The sequence below is a fragment of the Garra rufa genome, chromosome 22 (assembly GCF_049309525.1).
Source record: "Garra rufa chromosome 22, GarRuf1.0, whole genome shotgun sequence".
NCBI classification, from domain to species: Eukaryota; Metazoa; Chordata; class Actinopteri; order Cypriniformes; family Cyprinidae; genus Garra; species Garra rufa.
The window spans coordinates 39,743,213-39,756,236 of NC_133382.1; the positions used below are offsets into that span (position 1 = coordinate 39,743,213).

Consider the following 13,024-nt stretch of genomic DNA (forward strand, 5'->3'; position numbering starts at 1 on the left):
TTTACTCGTCTAGAAAATCCTTCTTGATTTAAGAACTTTTAGATATTTTGTCTGGAAATAAGACAAAAAATCTAAGTAAGAACAGCATTTTTTGCAGTGTAAAATATTTATATTTAGATTATTTTTTGCAGTGTATCATTATTCTAATCACATGCATCGATTGGCATTTTATTTGTTTTATATTCTGTATCAAACTGGATTTTTAGTAAGATGGAGATCAGAAATACAAATTTCAGTGTATACTGAAAATACATAATTTATAAATGAGTACAATTTTCAGAAAACACAGTTTTGTGTTCATATGAGGACAATCTAAAGGTCAGTAATCAATCTTTGTCTCCTATTCAATATTTTTGTATAATATATAATCATGTCATTATTCTAATCAAATGCATTTTAGTTGTTTTATATTCTGTATCAAACTGAATTAATCTCTAAAATGAAATGTAAAAAATATTGGGAATGTCACTGAAAATGATTTAGTTTACATAATTATAGAACAAAATCTGCCAAATCATTATTATATGACAATATATAGATGAACAATAAATAAATAAAATAATTAAATAAATAATTAATTTTTAATAGTTACAAATAAATAAACCCAGATAGAATAAGTAAATATATAATAAATACTCTAAATATTGTAATAGGGGGCAGCCAGCCGTATTTTATTATTTTTTCATATTCATAATATACATTTGTCAAAGAAAATAAAAAATCCTTACACAAAGATGATCATCTATAGGGGTTCTAGGCATTTAAAATTTACATTTATTTAATGAACAAGCAATGATATATAATTTTTTTCAATTGGTAATTTATTAATTTACCTAACTTTATTATTACAAAGAATGTTGCAAATGTCAACTAAGTAATTTAATATAGATCTCTTGTGTTTATTGTAAAAGCACTGAATAATTTCAGTGATTATTAAGAAACAAAGTGTAGAGTATTTACTGTAGGTTGTGAGATATTGTCAGATTTAAGTTGTTTATATAATACTAAACTGCAGATGTAGTATACAGTACAATACACTGCTCATTTTGTGGTAGTATTTCAGATCTGTAAACACAGACACGTCGCCTTGGAAATTGACTTTAGGATTATAAGCGTGATTAAACATGAGCACGAGTGTTTCAACAGACTCACACACACCAGTGTTATTTTAGTCACATTAAGATATTATTAGTTTTTAATTTTGAATTATCTTTTATTTTTATATAAAAACAACTTAATTAATTTTATTTTGAATTATTTAATTTTTTTAAGTTAAAGTTTTAGTATTTTTTGTTCATTTGAGTTTTTAGTTATTTTAATATTTTATCATTTTATATAAATTTTGTCTTTAAAGTAACAAAAGTGTTAACTACAGTTAACTATAATAACCCTGATACACACACAGAGACACACGCATACAGCCTTACAGAATGAGTGACAGTCGCCCTCTTCAGGCTCACTCATAGAATCTCTGCTGATTGATCTAGTTTACACCTAAAACACCTGCTAAACACTAACACCCAAAATCAGGATCAATTGCCATTATAGTTGCTTTATGTCCTGTATGAAATTGGATTAAACTCTAGAAAGTTTAAAACAAATTTTGTTTACGTAATTATAGGGCAAAATCTACCAAATTTAAATGTATGTAATGAAAAGGCAATGATATATAAAATTTTTGTTTTCATTTAGTAATGTACTTAATTTTATTTATTACAATGAATGTTGCAAGTGTAAGCTAAACCTGGTCTAATGTGTTTATTAAATGAGCTAATAGTTAAATAATTTCAGTGCTTATTAAGAAACAAAGTTTTTACTGTAGGTTGCAAGATATTATCAGTCTTAAGTTGTTTTGCATATACACTGCTGCTCAAAAGTTTGGGATCAGTCATTTTTAATGGTTTTTAAAGATGTTTCTTATGCTCATCAAGGCTGCATTTATATGATCAAAAATACAGAAAAAAACTGTAATATTGTGTAATATTTTTTCTATTTAAATAACTGTTTTCTTTGTGACTGTGTTTTAAAATGTAATTTATTCCTCTGATACAAAGCTGAATTTTCAGCATCTTTTCTCCAGTCTTCAGTGTCACATGATCCTTCAGAAATCATTCTAATATGCTGATTTATTATCAATGTTGAAAACAGCTGTGCTGCTTAATATTTTGTTGGAACCTGTGATTTTTTCCCCCTAGGATTCTTTTACAAATAAAAAGTTGAAATGAACAATGTTTATTTAAAATATAAATCTTTTGTAACAATATTAACTACCATCTAAATGTTTGGGGTCAGTACATTTTTATTTGAAAGAAATTAATACTTTTATTCACCAAGGATGTGTTAAAATGATAAAAAGTGATAGTAAATAGTTATATTGTTAAAAAAGATTTATATTTTGAATAAATGCGGTTCTTTTATTAATCAAGAATAGCAGGTTCCAAAAAAATATTAAGAAGCACAACTGTTTCCAACATTGATAATAACAGTACTAAATCAGTATATTAGAATGATTTCTGAGTAATGGCTGATGAAAATTTAGCTTTGCATTACAGAAATAAAATCTATTTTAAAGTATATTCAAATGAAAAATTGTTATTTTGAATCGCAATAATATTTAATAATTTTTTTTCTGTATTTTCAACAAATAAATTGAACTTTGATGAGCATAAGTTTTTTTTTAAAAAACATCTTACTGATCCCAAACGAGTGGCAGTGTATATCTTATACTATTTTGTTGACAGAAACTGTCATTTTATTGTTGTTATTATTATAACACATTATTGTTAATTTTTATTAATATAAATTTGATGAATTAATTTTTATAATTTTATTATTTTAAATTATCTTTTATTTTTGTTTTTTATTTTAATTAAAATTTTATCTATGTTTTAAGTTGTAGTAAATTTATTTTGAGTTTTGGTCATGTTTTTTTTTTTTTTTGTATGTCTATGTTTAGTTATTATTTTTTAGTTTTAGTTATTTTATCGTGCAAAACCAAATTAACGTGAGAAATGCTGCTTTGGCAACTAGCTGAAATAAAAATGTTTATATATTCAGTTGTTTTTTTTTTCTTTTAAGTAACAAAAATGTTGCCCTCTTCAGATTCACGCACAGAATATCTGATGTTGGACATCTAGTTTACATCTAAGTCTGAGCCTCCTGTAGAAAATTCTAACCTATTTCAGTTCCCGCAGCTGAAAAAGGTGCAGAAGGAGCTGGACAGCGCAGTGACACCCACATCAGACTCCTCTCTGACTCTCAGCTCCAAAACAAGCCCGATCCACTCCTGCGTGAGGCCGAGTACGGCTCCAGCTCCGAAGCTGACGCTCGGTCCCAGCAGCTCTTTGAAAAGAGAGACCCTCCGCCTGCTCAACCAGCGCATGGAGAAACTGGCATCTGAAGAGTCCAGTGACCCAGAATCCCCTGATTCCAGCCTGACCGGGCTTTGTCTCAGTCTGACAGGCTCCTACGTTCAGTTACCCAGCCCTCAGCCCAGCCGCAGCCCTCTCACACGGAGACCACGAGCGAACAGAAACATCCTAATCTCCAGCCCCGTCAGCGAGTCTGAACCGCTGGATCTGAAACACACCCGTCAGAAATAAATAATGATCAACGTTCAGCTTTGGCAGCATCTTCACCGCCCTCTCCTGGTGCAGAATGGAACTGCAACGCTTCAGAGTTCAGTGACAGACAGCTGTCAATCATTACCTCTACACCCACCAGCACCGGGTTCGATAAAACACCAGATGTGAGCCGTGAGAAACCCAGACCGGCCCATCGGTCGACCTCAGCGGTTCTCAATCGCTCCTATGATGTGGAGAACCCCTCGCCATCCCTGAACAGACCACAGGTAGATTCAGACGGGCCCATCCGACGACAATTAGAGACAGAAAGACACTCACAGCAGCTCCTGGACGACCAGATGAACATCAAACACCTCAGTAGGACACAACACAAGATTGGAGGTTAGTAAGATATCAGCTTGAAACTCACATCATACAAAATGCATGTTATTTTTTATTTAGTACTGAACTGAATAAGATAATGTTTACATATAGTCCACAAGAGAAAATAATAGATGAATTTATAAAAATGACCCTGTTCAAAAGTTTACATCCCCTTGATTCTCAATACTGTGTTGTTACCTGAATGATCCACAGCTGTGTTTTTTTGTTTAGTGATAGTTGTTCATGAGTCCCTTGTTTGTCCTGAACAGTTAAACTGCCTGCCTTCCTTCAGAAAAATCATTTAGGTCCCACAAATTCTTTCCCTTTCCAACAATGACTGTATGACTTTGAGATTCATCTTTTCACACTGAGGACAACTGAGGGACTCATATGCAACTATTACAGAAGGTTCAAACACTCACTGATGCTCCAGAAGGAAAAATTATGCATTAAGAGCTGGGGGGTGAAAACTTTTTAAATTTGAAGATTAGGGTAAATTTAAAATTTTTGTCTTCTGGGAAAAATTTGAGCATCTTTTGTAGCCTCTGAAGGGCAGTACTCAATGAAAAAAATGTTAAATTTAGACAAAAAAAAATAAAAAATAAGAAAAATGTACACATCTCCATTGTGTTCAAAAGTTTTCACCCCCGGCTCTTAATGTGGCATTTTTCCTTCTGGAGCATCAGTGAGTGTTTGAACCTTCTGTAATAGTTGCATATGAGTCCCTCAGTTGTCCTCAGTGTGAAAAGATGGGTCTCAAAATCATACAGTCATTGCTGAAAAGGGTTTAAATGCACAAAAATGCTGGAAAACCATAGAATCTGTGGGACCAGAAAGATTTTTCTGAAGAACAAAGAAGGCACTCATCCAACAGCTGTGGATCATTCAGGTAACAACACAGTATTAAGAATCAAGGAGATGTAAACTTTTGAAAAGGGCCATTTTTATAAACTATTATTTTCTCTTGTGGACTATATTTAAACATCTTTTATGTGAAATATATTATCCAGGTCAGTGCTAAATAATCAATTACATGCATTTTCTTTGATCCCTCTTTTTTTGCTAAAATAATTAACATTTTGCAGATTCTGAAAGGGGGTGTAAACTTTTGACCTCAACTGTAGTTGCCAAGGCATTTCTCATTTTCATTTACTTTTACTTGATGTATTAAAATGCAAAAGTATTAAAAAGCTAAAACTTAAATAAAAAATATAGACATAAAAAAAACTTTTTAAAAAATGACAAAAACACCACAAAATTACTAAAATTGTAAAATCTAAAAGAAAATGCAAATACGAAAAATAGCAACTAAATCAAAATAAATTAATCATATTATTTATATATACATACATATACATCGTTCTGTCTATGTTTTTGTTTGCAGTGGAGCAGCAGATTCAGGCTTTGGAAATATTGCGTAAGCGTTTAGAGAAAGAACATGCTCACCAGATTTCTGAGCTCCTCATGGCACAGAAGAGACAAACACAACATCTACAGCAGGTATTGCTAAAGACACATTCCTTTTGTTTAAGAACTGCTGTCCTAGATTAACTTCTGATGCTCAGTTTATCTTTGAGGTAAAGCCATGCAAGTAGACTAATTTAGACTAATTCTGTTAATTTAGTCATCAGAATCAATTTTGGGAAGCATAGGAGAAATGCATTGTGGCATGACAGTCAATCAAGTTTTTGATGTTCAACAGGGTCTTTAAATAAATTATAAACATTCTCATTAATTGATATAAAATAAACATTAACAAATACTATAAAACTTTAAAACTATATAAAAAATTAAATGATAAAAACAACACAATTACTAAAACTATATATACTAAAATATATTTTAGTGAATTTCTCTGAGACTATACATGCCACAGTTTTAAATCTGGATGTCATGTAAAAAACACATTCAGGGCTTTTGATACCAAATGTTTGGATGTTTCACCATAACCACTCCCTCTCCCTGGTCTTCAAAGTGGCTGACATTAATTTAGTGATCAAATGTAACACTCTTATGAAAATATCATAATATTTAGTAATTATCATTGAAATCTAACTAATTTTTGTTTGTCAAAAATCAACATCTCAGCAGAATGTTATGGGGTTTTAAATCAGAATATGACTTTCTGTTACAAAACAGGGAAACACAACAACACAACACAGCAAATGAATAGGGAAAGAAAATATATTACAATATTCCTATGAAATATTGTATATTATTATGAAAATCTTGTCAATTATTACTCCCATTATTACACTTCTTTTTTTGTATTGCACATTGCCCCTAAAACACATTAATATGCAAATTAGATACAGTTTATAGATACATTGTATCTAACGGGAAACCCTTTTATGGCCTTTTTTTTTACACACATTTTGCATAAAGAAAAATGGTATATCAAATCATTCTGTCATAACATAGCTGAGAATCATTTTTATACAAAGTTTGGTATAAAAAAATCCTGAAACCTAAAAATGCATTGATGATAAAATAAAAATCTATTGTTTTTTCCAACACACATTCATTCATGTCTTTTTATTTATTTATTTATTTAAATTGAGTCCCGGTGTCTACCTTTTTTAATTCTCATGCTTTAAACAATAAAAAATGACATGAAAAATACTACATTTTTCCTTACAAAAAAAAATAAAAATCTGGGTCTCAGGAGATTAAAATGAAAACACAACAAATATAAAAATAATTACATTTTTAAATATTATCAAAAACTATAGTGCATCAATGCTACTAAAATAACACTGCTATACTACGTTTGAATATTACATGTGAGTTACTCACGGAGTGATTGTGCAGGAGGTGTGTGTGGATCAGATGAAGCCTCTCTGTCGTCTTACTGCCGTGGCTCGAGGTTTTCTGACACGCAGACTCCTACAGACGGACAAGATCACACACCTGCGCAAAACCATACAGGTAAACACACATACTTAGACATGAACGTACATCAAAATCATCAGAGCTGTTGTTAGTCAAGAGTGTCAATGTTCTTCAGGACTCCAGGGATTTCATTCGCTCCTTCCAGACGGATTCCCAGCAAAAGAGAGTCTCTGTCTCCCATCAGGATCTGTCCTTATATCAGCGTGTCACATCTCAGGTAACATACATTACTATAAGTACTATATGCCATACCCATATATACAGGGCTCTACACTTACTTTTATTTTAGGAGCACTTGTGCTCCTAATGAATAAAATTTAGGAGCGCATTCTAAGCAATAACAAAAAAATCTAATAAAAAATTAGCTTTCCTATTACGAGGTGATATTTGACTCTTGGGAATTTTGTTTTTACCTTTGTAATGGCATTTTTCTAACTTTATTAAAAGTATATCATCTTGTTTTTTTATATATATTTTTTTATCCTTTTTTAGAATTTCTAATTAAAACAACAGAATAAGAACAAGTAGGATAAGAAGTTACCAATCAAATATTAAATCAGTATTAACAAAAATAATTTGTACTACAGAGGTGGCGCAGAAGAACGCAAAAGTGTCTTGTAGATGTATTTTCATGTTTAATGAGGCTCAGAGGTGGCATTCATAAATTCATGATGAGATTATTGTTTTAAATATAAAAATTTGAATACAGAAATTTGAATGATTTAAAGAACTGAAAAGATACTTTAAAAATGAAAGTAAATCTGCCTGCAGGTGCAGTTCACTGATTTCATTACTGAATCATTCATTCATTTGATTCATTTGAAAGCTGTCACTCATCTTAGTTGATCGCAGTCTCACAAAGATCCATTATAATCAACTGTGCTCTGCACAATCAATCTCTTATTTACACTCTCTCTACACTTTGTTTATTAAGGATTGGTGAGGTATGTCTGTGATACATTACTCAACGTTGCAAAAACACGTAGAAACATTTAAAGCTCCCCTCAGCGCAAACACTAATATGTAGATCAGGTCAGTCGCACAAGCTGCTCTTAAATATTTTCTTCATAGTTGCACACAGTATTTTTCAGTCGCAAATGCAAGTGATATGGTCGCACTGTAGAGCCCTGATATAACCATACAGCATTACTATATCTGTGGGACTGTTCTATATTTGATGTGTGTGTATGTGTCACAGCTGCGGTTAGCACTGCATGACGTCCATCAGATCTTCATTGTGTGGCCTGTGAGAGACAGACTGACTCTACTGCAGCACGACAGAGAGATACGGAGAGAGAGGACACTTAGAGACATGGTACACACACAAACACTCACTTAAACACACACACACACAAGTGTTGTACACTCATATTGACTGCACTTCTTCTGAGCAGGACAAAGACAGTCCTGAAAACACACGGATTCTGTCTTCGGCCACTCAGAAGACGCTGGACAGGAAAGCTCAGAGGTGAGAGATATGTGACCCTGGAACACAAAACCAGTTTTAAGTAGCACAAATATGTGACCCTGGACCACAAAACCAGTCATAAGGTAAAATTTGACAAAACTGAGATTTATACATCATATGAAAGCTCAATAAATAAGCTTTCTATTGATGGATAGTTTGTTAGGATAGAACAATATTTGACCGAGATACATCTATTTGAAAATCAGGAATCTGAGGGTGCAAAAAAATCTAAATACTGAGAAAATCACCTTTAAAGTTGTCCAAATTAGGTTCTTAACAATGCATTTTACAAATCAAAAATTACATTTTGATATATTTACAGTAGGAATTTTACAAAAAATCTTCATGGAACATGATCTTTACTTAATTTCCTAATGATTTTTGGCATAAAATAAAAATAAAAAAATTTGACCCATGCAATGTATTTTTGGCTATTGCTACAAATATACCCCAGCGACTTAAGACTGGTTTTGTGGTCCAGGGTCACATATATTTGTAGCAATAGCCAAAAATACATTGTATGGGTCAAAATTATTGATTTTTCTTTTATGCCTAAAATCATTAGGATATTAAGTAAAGATCATGTTCCATGAAGATATTTTGTAAATTTCCTACTGTAAATATATCAAAACATAATTTTTGATTAGTAATGTGCATTGCTAAGAACTTCATTTGGACAACTTTAAAGGTGATTTTCTTAATATTTAGATTTTTTTTGCACTCTCAGATTTTCAAATAGTTGTATCTCAGCCAAATGTTGTCATATCATAATCTATATTTTAAAAATAAAGTAAAAAATACTCTCGACACATAGTATACGTCCATCATATACTTCAAACTTGCTAAATCCCAGCCTCAGCCCAATCAGAAATACTGGTACTTAGGTAGAAACCTATACATAGGAGCCTAATAAAATCCTTATTTTAATGGGAGACACTGCTGGCAAAAACACAGTTTTTTTATGCACCTGTCAAATTTGAGATTTTGGGCTTTTTGGTTTTTCAAAAAAAAAAAAAAAAAATCAGACTAGTGGGAAGAAACCATCCAAAATACACTGTTACGTGTTTCTTTTATAGCACTTTATCTAGTTGTGTCAATAGATTTCAATTACAATACATATTTTTAAAGGCCATTTTCTCAAAATGTGTTTTTTTTCTCCTACACTGAGCCATAAATCTCCACTTCAGTAGCACTTACACACACCACACTTTACATTTTTATTCCTGTCTACATCCTGAAGGTTTTTACAGAGGAGTTTGTTCATATAGAATTTGCTTGATTTTGTGCATTTTATTCCCCCCAAAATTATAAAAATATTATTGTTTTCTGCCTGTTCTGAGTGACAAAATAAGATACACAAAATTCCCTCTGTAAAAAATGTTTGCCTCTAAAATGTAAAAAAAAAATAATAATTAAACTGACTTTATCCAACATTTAGATTTTTGTACTAGAAATGTATGCAAATTAGTGCATATTTCATTAAATAATGGATAATTTAACATTTATGAAAACGTATATGTAATTATAAAATGTATAATTAAATATAATGTGTATAATAATTTAAATATCCAAAAATAAAATTCATAGCAATATTACAGTATTTATTAATCTTTGTTAACATTAGTTAAGAAAAATGCATGTTCAGTGTTCCATTACATAATGTTAAAAGATATAATTTTAATTTCTTTTAATGTATCAATAAATGTTGAAATTAACATTAACTAAGATTATTAATTGCTTTTGAAGTATTTTTCCAAAGATACTTCCATTTGGTAACAATTTACAAAAAGCTCTCATATGTTAACATTAATTAATGCCGAATCTAATGAAATAACAAGCAGCAATATATTTTTTCTAAAGCATTTTTATAGCATCTTTGTTAATAGTATTGAACAGAAATGCAATTACTGCTTGTTCATGTTAGTGCATTAACTAATGTTACCAGAAACAAGTGGTAGCTCATTTGTTAACATAATTTCACTCATTTAATATATTGTTTTCATTTTAATTTACATTTAAAAAAAACATTTGATCTCCAGTGCATGATATTTGTAATTAAAATCATTCCAGACAAGCGGGGAAAAACAAGAGCAGCTTGAGTAAATTAAATTAAGTGGCTAAATAAAGTGGCAACACAAATATGAACATAGTGTCAGTCTGAATGAGCATGTGTTATTATATCTACTCACATTTATTATAATGGAGTGTGTAGTGTTGTTTTTTTGTCACAAGTTGCTGTTTTGACCTCTGAATCATCCCAGTTGGACAAACACAAATAGATCAGATACTCATACTGATTGAATTTGTTTTCAGGCAAGCCAAGAAGACACAGGTAAATCCCAAGAGCACATCGGCAAGGTACAGAATGAAACTCCATCTGAAATGAACACAATATTTATTTCTCTGTTTGTGCAATGAGCTCCTGACCAGTGTTGGAGAAAGTTACTTTTAAAAGTAATGCATTACAATTTTGAGTTACTCCCTAAAAAAAGTAACTAATTACATTACTTAGTTACTTTTTATGGAAAGTAATGCGTTACGTTACTTTTGCGTTACTTTTTAAATCTGGCCAGGGCTTGCTTGTTTGTTTTTAATATAAAAAGTTGTATTTTTGTCAAATGTAAAAGCCTTTTTACAGCAAAAGCCTCAGGCTTAGAGAAAAGTAAATCTCCGTCTGTACAGTAGACCGCAGAAGAACAAACGTCAACTCTTCAGCAATAAAAAAAGGAAAACAAATGTTAGATTATCTTGAGTCATTTGTGCTCATTAGTATGGATGAATTGGATCATCGAAGGTTAATAAAATGGGATTAAATACATAAAGGATATTTGTATTATTTAACATTTAATTATTGCAGGTTTGCGTTGAATTTCAGTGTTTTCATTCATTTTGAAGAACACTGAATGAATGCATGTTGACATTTATTCTAGAACTAAAGTAACATCTTACTCACAATTTCTCTCAACATGGGGACAGAAGAGCTTTTAATCAATAAATGGGGGAAAAAGTAACTCCGATATTTTCTTATCAATTAAAAAGTAATGCGTTACTTTACTAGTTACTTGGAAAAAGTAATATTATTACATAACTTGCGTTACTTGTAATGCATTACCCCCAACACTGCTCCTGACTGACCTGATCTGATCTGATCTCTGTTTGTCCTGTAGGATCCAGCAGCCCCGTCTCAGCCACAACAGCATCTGCTCCTCTCAGTGAGTCACTTTAACACACAAACATTCTGTTCCATCACAACATCATCACACAAACTCAACTGAGTGAACATTATGTTCTACATTGTTTAGAAACTGCTGCATGTTAATCAGAAACACAGTCAAGTTAGGTTCGATTGATTATGCTGACCCGTCTCTCTTTTTCTGTCTGTAGGAGTGCGGTGAAGAAGAGAGACGAGTGTTTGGGAGTGAGACAGCAGCACACGCTTCACAGGAAGTATCTGTCACTGGGATGAAAACACACATGAATGATGTGGACGTTTCACAAGTGCCTTTATGACTCATATCACTGTTCATTGCTCAGAATGAATTCTAATAATAAATCTATACAGTACTGATTATGCACTAAATACTATTTCATTTCATGCATTTTTAATACAAACTACACTACATACATAGAAATACATACACTACTGCTTAAAAGCTTGGGATCAGTTAGAAGTTTCTTATGCTCATCAAGGCTGTGTTCATTTGATCAAAAATACGTAAAAATACATTTATATTGTGAAATATTATTACAATGTAAAACTATGTTTTTCTACATTAATATACATTCAAATTTAATTTATATCTGTAATTAAAGTTGAATTTTGAGCATCATTACTCCAGTCTTCAGTGTCACATGATCCTTCAGAAATCATTCTAATATATTGATTTATTATCAGTGTTGGAAACAGTACTTTTTGGAGCCTGTGATACTTTTTTCAGGATTCTTTGATCAATAAAAGGTTAAAAAGATCAACATTTCTTTAAAATAGAAAGGTTTTCTAACAATATACACTAGTGTTCAAAGGTGGGTAAATTTTTATTCTTTCTTTTTTTGGAAGAAATTAATACTTTTATTCACCAAATAAAAAGTGACAGAATAGATTGTTAGAAAAGATTTAGAATTGAATAAATGCTGTTATTTTTAACTTGTTATTCATCAAAGAATCCTGGAAAAAAGAATCACATGCTTAAAAAAACAAATGTTTCCCACATTAATAATTCTAATAATAAATCAGCATATTAGAATGATTTCTGAAGGATCATGTGACACTTCAAAATTCTGAAAATTCAGCTTTGCATCACAGGAATGAATTATATTTTAAAGTATATTAAAATAAAAAACGTTATTTTATATTGTAATAACATTTTGCAATATTACTGTTTTTTCTGTATTTTTGATCAAGCGTTGATGAGCATAGAAGACTTCTTTTAAAAAACGTTAAGTCTTACTGATCCCAAACCTTTGAGTGTTTTGCATGCAGTTTACAAATAAGAAATCCACTAGTATTTTATTCCAACACAGCTTAATTAAAGAAACACGAGGCGTGTGCGGATTCACGTGTGCATCAATGTGTTTGTCAGACTCATTCAGAAACAACTCCAACTCCTCTTCAGTCCAAACCTCAACACACACGCGCACACGTGAACAGTCACGCTCACTTACCAGCTTCAGCACCGCAAATTAAACACTATTAGAGGTTTCAGAGTTTGACTCTTAA

General features: G+C 31.4%; 1 long non-coding RNA gene across 1 annotated transcript; it reads left to right on the plus strand.

Moving 5' to 3' along the window:
• Positions 1-8,034: 8,034 nt before the first annotated feature.
• Positions 8,035-10,666, plus strand: LOC141297634 (uncharacterized). Its single transcript, XR_012341422.1, has 3 exons — positions 8,035-8,154; positions 8,234-8,307; positions 10,621-10,666. It is a non-coding gene; the product is annotated as an uncharacterized lncRNA (long non-coding RNA).
• Positions 10,667-13,024: the final 2,358 nt, after the last annotated feature.